Here is a 10,140-nt window from a genome sequence, read left to right as displayed (position 1 = left end):
TTTTACAATGTAGATTTCTCTTACCCTAAGAAAAGCTACAAACCAAAAATGGTAACAATTCTCGGTGTATTTTTTCAAAAAGCCCAAAATGTAAAATTAATTGTTAACGGACGGAGCACGACTGCAGACCAATAGCATTACTGCAATAGGTGGTGTGACTCAAATGACGTAATAAATAAACTCTGTCATTCTTGTTTTATATCAGTTCATTGCTATGTTTTGTTTAAAACTGTACCAGTAGAGAAAAATGTCTGTTGTGTTATACTTAATAGATGTGCTTAGCTCGTAAATGCGTTTATTGAATTTGTATGAAAAATGACAATAACAAAATCTCAACAATATAATCTCAATAATAAAGTCTGAAAAGTTCAATAGTGGCTGTATTTTACTTTTAAGGTACATAAAGTGGCATAGAAAAGTCCATTGAAGATTGCAGCTCTCCATCATTTCTGGCAGGTGCAGCAGGATTCTGAACTGAAACTGTAAGTACCTGATGCTGAGGCAACACATAATTATGAGTTGTCACTTATACGACTGTTAATCGGGCAATGGCTTTGTTTTGAAGGATACATGTTACAGAAATGTATTTTACAGCTTGTTCTGGACATGTCCTAAGTGCAAAATGAAGTTTTTGTAACTTCCTTTCAAGATCCCAATTGTCTGTTCATTAGGAACCCGTGTCTGGTACAAACTGGCATTGAATCTCTCTTCAACAGTTGTCCATGATTATAAAGGGTCACCAAATATCTGGTAAAGATATAGCCAAAATGATCCAGTAACAGACTGTCGTGCGTGTCTAGATTTCAACTATTTTTTGTACATAAAACAAAATATTAATCACTAACAGCATATATAAATACATTTACATACTTGTTTTATAGAGTGATTATGCATATTTCATTGGAAACATGTATGATTATACTCATTGTTGCTGAAGTGAAGAATTAAACGACACACAATACCATTTTCAAATTGTTGACAAAGATATTGATTTCCAGATTTCTGAATAGTGGTAGGAGGTTATCCTTAAAGACAAACACATTTATAAATACTTGTAAACGTGTTCCAAAAATGGCATTTTAGTTATTACAAAACATTTTTTGAACATGCTCATAATTATTACAAAAAATCTGACATTCTGAATCTCTATATTTTGTTGAAAAGCAATTATATGACCTGTGATTTAATTTTTTATATTTTTCAACATGATTTGCTCCAAGGAATGTCATAAACTAGTTTTTTTTTTATAGTATTCATCATTAAAAAATGTCTATGGATATAAGTAACTGTAAAGCATTAAAGGTCACCTATTTATGTATATTTTTAATTTACAATCAAAGTCCTTAAGGCCTATACATTTAAAAATTGTTCCTGCCAGACTGAACATTTAGCCTATGGAATCTTTTTTCTGTTAACAAAGTCAGACTCATTTGCAGTTGGTGTACGTAGAAATCTTGATTTTGTTCCATCAACACAGCCTACAACTTTAGGAAATATATGTTTTATATTATAATGCATATACATATTATATCATATAATACCAAGTAAGGTCATGCTATTTTTGTATTGCCGATTTTTAAGTATTTCAATATGTTGTAAGATTCACAATACTAATGTAATAATCTTGCTTTAGTGCTTCAAATCTATTGCATATTATGCTGTGTAAGTTGGATTTCGAGTCATTTATTCCACAATTATTTAAATTCGTTTTAACAAATTCAAGAATTAAAATTTATTACATCAAATTCATACTTTTTTTTAATATGTCTAAATGGACTTCCGTAATTTAGTTTACTTACTATTTGTGTAGTCTTTTTATAGAATTGACAAACTAGAGAAAACTTGGGATATCTTAAATACAACTCGTCTTTCTTTGTTTAATTCAAGCGTCATTCATATTATAAAAAATAAAATAAAAAATTATATGTTTATATTTTATTAAGACTAGATAAGTTCCACAGAAACACTTGTACATATTATAGTTAAATCCGCAGTCATGCATGTACAAATTGAAAACCCACGGCCTATAATGATATGAAAAAATATTATACAAAATCCAAGAATGCATTGATTACCAGTGTAGATAAAATTACGGCCTGACCCCCGAATCGCGTCTTATCTCTAATAAATAATATTGCCGACTGCTGCTCAATAAATATAATGTACGTAGTTTTTTTTACCTCTCTGAATATTTTGATTATTTCTACGTAAAATTGCTACGAATAAACATGCTAATCTATCTTACCGTGAAAGAGTTTTCATGCTATCTGCTTATGCTGGTTTTTAGGACAGAATTAACAACACTTCCCTCCGCTTCGCCTCGTGAAATACTCTCTGTTTCGGGGGACAAAACAATATTGTTATAATCGTCATAGTCGGTAAATACATGTAGGTATTTAATAATAACAAATCCTGGTCGGGCACAATAGACATGGATGCGCCTAACGCGGACGCGTTATCATCTAAGGGGAATTACTCCATAAAACAAGTAAAGACAAATAGGGGAAAATATGAATGAAATCTGTCACATATAAATGAATAAGTCAATATATATATATAATTAAGTACACACTAAACTATCACACTTTCTTTATTTTTTCCTTGTCTGTCGGTTTTGTTTCGGTATTTTTTTAAACCAAAGTGTGCATAATGAGGCATTGCTCAACTGAACATCAGTACTTTTATCATTTCCGATCGAAAATGTCAAACATGAAATATTGGAAAGCTCGCAATCCTAAGATCAAAGATGCACCACTGACCAATTTTACTGTCCTTGGGCTCAATGTTTAAAGACCCCCACACATTTGTAAGTAAATAAACTAGCCTAAGGTTATTTTGTATTAGTTTTAAAAGTAAAAGATGGTCACTGTTTTATAACAATAAACTAAAAATGCATAGACGAGTAAGTTTACCAATTTTAATATCTCTTGGCTTCAGGAACAAATGATAATGAAATGCACTATCAGACAATTGAACCCTTGTACGCTGACTTACCCTAAGAGACTGATAACAATGTTTATTAGAGTACGGGAAAAGAAATATATTGGAATTATGAAAACTGTTACTTTGACAGGGTTAGGTTTTATGTAGCCTAGTTCCCGAGGTCTTCCGATTTTGCCAACGTATAAAAAACTCGTGTCCTCTGTCTAAAATGCAATGCGCCTCTTCAACCGCTACATACATACATATAATTGGATTAATTTCGTAGTAATTTGTTGACCTCTAGTTTACTAATGACAGCTTCGTTGTTAGCAAATATAAACATGGTTTTGTCCTTAGATTCAGAATATGAACAGTTGCCTATAAATATAAGTAAAGGAAGATACTTCTTTCAGCTTCTGCATTTGTTGTTCTGACAGTTAATGGTTCTAAAACAAGAACAATTGCAGATTTTCCTGTCTCTTCAAAATGCCATAATGGTAATAGCTCATAGATAAGGCGTTTCCCATATGTTGGTAAAATTGCTTCTATATCTTGCTGCATCAGACTGTCCAAAGACTTTTTTGAAGAGGTTTTAGGTTCGAGATGTTCTGATGCAACACTAAATTGTACTTCTGAATGACCTTAAAAATGGGGGTGGGGGGGGGGGGGTCATTGTGCAAGGTTTTCCTTACTGACTGATGTTATTAGTATTTACATACAGTGAATTTATACCCCTTTTCTTCATTTATTACATCTTTGATAAAACTAGCAAAGTCATTAAATCTATATGCATGACTAGTACAATGCTCCACAATCCACGTTAAGCTTGGATCAGGTGTGTTACCAACTAAGCCAAATAAAATAATTGGGCAGAGGTAGGGACGGCGTCATGGGAAAACAAAAACATAAAAACTATAAAATAAATGAACCTTTGTTTATAATTAAGATTGCTATATAAACGAAACAAGAATCTCCCAGCTTATCTGACCAACAACGATGGAAAAAAATTGACTGATATCGCATACGCCGTTCTTGTTTACAACGTATTGAAAAACGTATTACAAACAAAATCGGGCGGTTCGTGGGACAATATTAGTATGTATGGTCTCATCAAACTAAATTCTAACCATATGATTAAAGAGACCGGCGTGACGCAGCTAAAAATTTGGCAGATCGGGTTGAATACATCAAGCACATGCAAACTTACAATTTCTGACGCAATCTTGGATTGAATATATATAGGACACCGTAATTGCCAGGTGCATGCCAGAAGCGTGTTCATTAAAGCACTCGCCACAATTTGTGTCGCAGTTATAGGGAACTTTGGCAAGCGCTCCCTCTGTTGAGCGCTGTTCAACACCTCTGATCTTCTGTACTTGCACAATTGGAAGGCCTCGGAAACCTGTCTAGTTTGTTTTGACGATAAAGGGACCCGATTTGGTATACCTTTGGGGATTACAATTCGATTATTACTTCCTTTTCTGAAGCACCATGAATTGTGATAGAGATTTTGACCCCTTGAAGGCATCGAGTTATAAACAATAATACCAAACGAATGCAAAAACAAAAGAGTACCACGGTGTTGAGATATCCCAGATAATAAAACCTATTATTGCATAAGTCTATTCAGTTAAAAGAAAGATAGTCTGGGTCTCAGTATGTGCTGGCACGATATTGATCCAATTATTGCATTTTACAATAGACCAATGCAGTTCTAAATCTTTATTAAAACTCGCCGGTTTACGGTTTTAAGTAAAGGACTTTTAAAGATACCTTAAAGGTAACAGTGCTAATATTTTAATGATAAGTTATACGATAAAATTACATGTATGAGGACAGATATCTTTGAAATTAAAAGATATGGGTATTCTTTCATATGCAGTTGTAAGAACATTTACTTCAGAATAGTAAAATGTACTTAAGTTTTAAGTGTGAGAAAATGCCATGTACGTTTAATTATGTCATAAAACTTGTCGCCGCACACCACATAACTTTTACCTCTGAAATCAATAAGAGTACTGTAGATGATTAATAAAATGACAAAGGGAGCTCAAATTTTTTTATACCTTATTACCATAATTCTATATAGAGTGACTTCTAATTGGTCTAGACGTTGAGTGACTTTTTTTGTAAAGGAAAAACATCTTTTGTATTGGTTTTATAAAGAATTTTATATGAGTATCAATACCTTTTTTACCATTGAATTTGATATAAAATTAAATTAAAAAATTAAAACCATTGTGTTGTATCAATTTAAGGATGTTGGATTCTGCGATCAAAGGTCTCTAAGTTTTTTTCTAAAGTATTTTTTTAAACATCTACACACATATCTAAACCAAAATTCAAAGTAAAATTTTAGGGTCTATATGCTCCTTTCTGTGCTACGGTGTATTTAATATGACCTTTCTGCACTGAACGTACAAATTGCACATAAATCGCTTTTCCCTCTATAATTTTTTATCGAAATGAACCATGGTATCAAATACAAATTTACATTATTTAGAATTGATAAAATTATAATTATCATAATGAAAAAGTTTGCAATTTCTTCACCTTATTGATATTTTGACCTTTTTGCACTGAAAAAATACTTTTTTTTATTCATAAACGATTCAACATGCAATTAAAGAATTTATAAGTCTCAAACTTTTTCTCAAATTATGACATATTTGTCAAAAGAAACTTAAATATTTAGAAAATAAAACCAAAAGTATGTGTCAATGATGTAAATTTTGAGATATGGCATGAAATAAGCTAATTTTAGGGAGAAATTGGATTTGATTTTTTCTTTACTTTTATTAAATATCACTAAAACATGCCAATATATGTCAATAGAACTATTGAAATATTGTTGAAATATGTTTTTTGAAACAACACGAAGATATCCCAATGCAAAAACTATCTGAAAATATGGTCTGCACGGAAAATAAGAAGGCTAAAATTATGGTACTCTAAAACAACCGAGTTATGAAAAATGTTCATTTTCTTCTTAAAAACCTTCCGCCACAAAATATAGTCCCTTACTACGCTCTCTAAATATGGAATTTTTCCTTCACTATTTTATTCATTATAGTTTATTTGGCATTGTAAAAAAGGAATTTACAAGTAGAGTTCATATATGACACAGAATTTCCAGACTAGAGGTGACCCAAAATGGCTACCCAAAATCAGAGGATCGAACCTCTTTAACAACAAAATTGAGATCTTTTTACAAGACGTTTTGATACTGCCCTGCATCCTTTTAATCAATATGAAATACAACATAATTGCACATAATAAACGCAACATGTGATATAATGATTTATTATTAAAATTCTGTTTACAAATGAATTAACCAACCATTGCCTGCTAATATTGTCGACTACGTATAAAAAATACCTTCAGCACACTAGAAACTGTCTTTAATTTAGGATCATTTCCTCGAGCTAGGGTTGCCATACGATTTTAAATATTTCTTAGCAGATTTTACAGGAGTATGTATTCAGAATACCATCCTATCCACCGAGTTCCAAAAGTTTCTGCTATAAATGACTTGAATTTAGTTTTGATTTCCCACTTTTTTTTTTAGCAATACGCACATCATATATTAACCTTTCCGACAAGAAAGTCCTAAGCTGCAGTGTTCTTTGCATGTCTTTTCAATGTTGTCTCTAATATATTTAAGACATTTCGTGGATTATGAAAATATTTCAAATTATTGATTTCACAGATGTGTCGTACCACTTTAAATAAAATTAATGGTAATATGTTGAATATGGTTTGTTTCTTTAAGCGAGGTTCATTGTTAATAACTGTGTAATTTGCTGTAGTTGTAAGGAGACATCACACATTCTTATAAAAGCTTTGATTTAAATTATTTAAGTTTTTATGAGGAAAATTTTTTTAATTGCTCCAATCCTATTAAAGAAATATACACATACATTAAAAATTTAGTTTTCATTTTCAGGACTGTTTTTGAGGTCAAGTTCAGTATGAGACATAGTTCCCTCAAAAATCGGTAAATCGGTTTGTTGTAAACGTTATTTACAACGTTTATCAAAATGAATAAATAATATATGAATAAATAATTATAACATATCATTTATCTATTTATTCATGACGACTGGTTGACATATCTTTAATTTTTGAAATAATACAACAAAGCAGTTCCGATTTAACATTTCATTTATTGATGAGTAATGTCAAACATCAACTTATTGAATACGTCGCCATTTGAGAAACCATATACACCATGTATATGTCAATATGTGAATTCATCCAATATTGATTCTATTTTCTCATGCAATACACCTCTCATAGATTTTATCTTAAGCTTCACAAGACTCCAAACCCCTTCAATTTCGTAGGTGCATGTACCGTCATCGGCCTTTAAGTGCTGACAATTATTCACTGTGTAATGTTGAAACCTTCGTCTTTCAGTGAGTTGTTAGCTCTCCAACAATCTGAATAAGCCTTGCATCCTCTTTTCAACAGACGTTTTTATGATGGGAATTAAAGTATCTTTGTATCGTTTCTCTACGACATGAGACTCTATACCCTTCTCATCCCTTTCTCCTTCATTCCGGAAACCTATGTGTCTTACATAAAATAACATTGAAATACAATTATATTTCAAGACTATTTCTTATAAACAGTAATGTCTTTTCATTTCTAAAAATACATCTTCGTTTGTGTAGGTTTAAAATAATTCATACATTTAACAATGATATTTTTTTCATTTGATAAAAACATCATGGAACCCTTAAAATGTAGACCCGTTATTGTACACATTTATAGTAATAAATAATAATTTTCACCCAATCAACAATATAAGCACAATCAAAAATACCATAATGCTGAAATAATTCTTGGCTACCATAGTTCTCTTCCTAAACAATCATCAATGCGCAATCATGAATATCCACACTTGCCAACCAACTAACCTAGAGTTTATTTATTTCACCAGTATACTACTTGTTTTGATGATAAGAAGCTTATGAATTAATATTATTTATTTCGTTATTTCAAAGTTTTTGTTTGTATTTTCGGCTTTTTAAATTGGTTATAACCTATTTTTGTCCAATTTATGGTAACAAATTATATATTATGGCGAACAAATTAAACGGGGCGGACTTCATTTGTCCCATATCAGCGTAAGGCGAAATGGCAGACGAAGTAAATCGGCGTAAAAACAAAAAATGGAGGAACATATTGTCACAGCGGTTGGTGTAACCATAGTAACAGATGTAACAATTCCAGAAGATATCTTTCTTTATTAGAAAACCTACATAGATAAAAACAAAATATTTAAGAACTGTTATATATGTAGCAATGCAATTTCACCCCCCCCCCCCCTCCCAAAAAAAATGAAAACAAAACAGGATATACAGATTTTATTCAGGTTTCTGCGCAAAATGCCAAAAATTTGTATATTTAATGCTATCAATCAATGAGCATGCTGATTTATTAATATATACCTGCATTTTTCATCTTATTACATCACCAAACTGTGAGATTACGCCATACTAGAAAAAACACCGGCCTGGTATAGAATTGATTTAAGAATAAGGAATCGTTTTTGAGACTATTACTAGTCTCAGGTGATTTTGGCCGGGTCGTGTTCAAATCCAATAAATCTCGAAGGGCTTTATGATAGATTTGACCACGCTCTGACCGAAATTATCACCTCATAATATTCAAAGAATGATTCCTTATTACTTATATTTATATTACATGTATATCCAATTTCTACACTTTAAAACAATTTCTTAAACCACCGGTTTTTAATGCATAACACGTGCTATGTATTATTACGCGGTGCAGGCAATGCTGTTTTTCGGTTATGCTGTAGGACACACCAATTTTGTGTCGCTCATTTTTTATGTAATTATTGAGCTATAGGTTTCAAAATTGATTCGTAATGTTATCACAGTAAAGGATACTTAAAAATATAAATAGAATATTTTATATGACGTAGCAAGACATTATAACCAGGATGTGCGCATGCGCGAATCAACTTTCCACCGGAACGATGTATAGAATAGGCTTTTTTCATATAGTACATAAAGGCACTATAACCAGGATGTGCGCAAGCGTGTACCAACTTTTCATCGGGATCGGTAAACGTTTGGGAGGAAATTCGAAAGCTATTTGGAGGAACTTTGAACTGATATTTGCGCAATTTAAAAAAATTAAAGGAAAATTAGATTTTTACATAACGAGTGTTCATCAAAAGTGATAGGAATGTTATGTATATTGGATTTACACGAAAATGTGGAATAGATATTAGTATTTGAGAGAACAATGAAGAGCAATGTTACAGTCTGGAAAACAACATGTAGTTAGCCTCGGAGTGGGGTGGGGGGTGAGGATTGGAGCAGGGGCAGGGTACAAGACTTACCCCCTTCAGCACATGTTTTCTCGCAACAAACATTTTTCGTGAATTTACATATAAAAGGTGAATTAACATAGAGTTGCCCCCCCCCCCCCCCCCATGTTTTCGGACCAGATAAAAACTGAAATGAAAGGGAAGAAATAAACTGTAAAATTCGAAGTTAAAGGTACAATTAACCCCAACCCCCACGGATAAGGATTTTTAAAATTTTCAATACTGTGGTTTCATCAATATTCGTTGAATACCAATTTTCGTGGATTTCGTTGTTAAGTTGATCCACGAAATTAAATGTTCATTGAAATTCAATTTCAACAAACATTTTGTATTGATATGATCATTGGCCACGAAATTACGTATCCTTGAAACTGTGGTTTTCAGAAAATCCACGAAAATTGATACCCACGAAAATTAATGAAACCACAGTAGCAGTTTTGGGGTTTTTTCCTTTGCAAGTAAAAATTGTTTAGATGAGACTGTACCCACTCCACTTCTCTACGATGCTCAGTACGTGCTTTAACAATAGATCATGGTTTCATTACATATACATGTCTATTATTATGTTAAGACTTTATATAAACCAATATAATCTCATGCATTGTGCCATTCACCAGGTTCTACAGACACCTTAGTCCAGATTAAAAAAAATATCCAAGGCTAGGAGGGGAGGTAGGAAAAATTATTTTGCTCTTATTTTCTATATTTGAGGGGGGGGGGGTGTATTAGGGGTGAGTAGGTCATTGACCCCTTGTAGATCTACCAATGAACAATCACCAGGGTCACATAACCACAAAATACACATAACCAGGGTCTGTACATGTATCACCAGGGTCATTATCCCCACCAAT

The 10,140-nt window shown here is 32.2% G+C and overlaps 1 protein-coding gene and 1 long non-coding RNA gene across 8 annotated transcripts in view; one reads left to right on the top strand and one right to left on the bottom strand.

Moving 5' to 3' along the window:
- Positions 1 to 4,292, bottom strand: LOC128164741 (uncharacterized). The gene is made up of 3 exons (XR_008240986.1): positions 4,130 to 4,292; positions 2,246 to 2,334; positions 1 to 1,484 (listed from the first exon to the last, which is right to left on the bottom strand). It is a non-coding gene; the product is annotated as an uncharacterized LOC128164741 (long non-coding RNA).
- A 374-nt stretch (positions 4,293 to 4,666) lies between these two features.
- The window catches only part of LOC128168863 (fibrillin-1-like), an 83,927-nt gene continuing 78,453 nt past the window's right edge, over positions 4,667 to 10,140 (top strand). For 3 of the 7 annotated variants that reach the window (XM_052835044.1, XM_052835029.1, XM_052835021.1), the window contains exon 1: positions 4,669 to 4,702. The gene's annotated coding sequence lies outside the window, so the exon portion shown is untranslated. Of the gene's footprint in view, positions 4,703 to 10,140 lie in introns of all 7 variants that reach the window. The other 4 variants (XM_052835061.1, XM_052835035.1, XM_052835053.1 and 1 more) reach the window with 3 other exon arrangements.

Source organism: Crassostrea angulata, chromosome 1, assembly GCF_025612915.1.
Source record: "Crassostrea angulata isolate pt1a10 chromosome 1, ASM2561291v2, whole genome shotgun sequence".
Taxonomy (NCBI): Eukaryota; Metazoa; Mollusca; class Bivalvia; order Ostreida; family Ostreidae; genus Magallana; species Magallana angulata.
The sequence above is the reverse complement of the archived record's forward strand: the minus strand, read 5'-3'. Positions and strand labels throughout refer to the sequence as shown.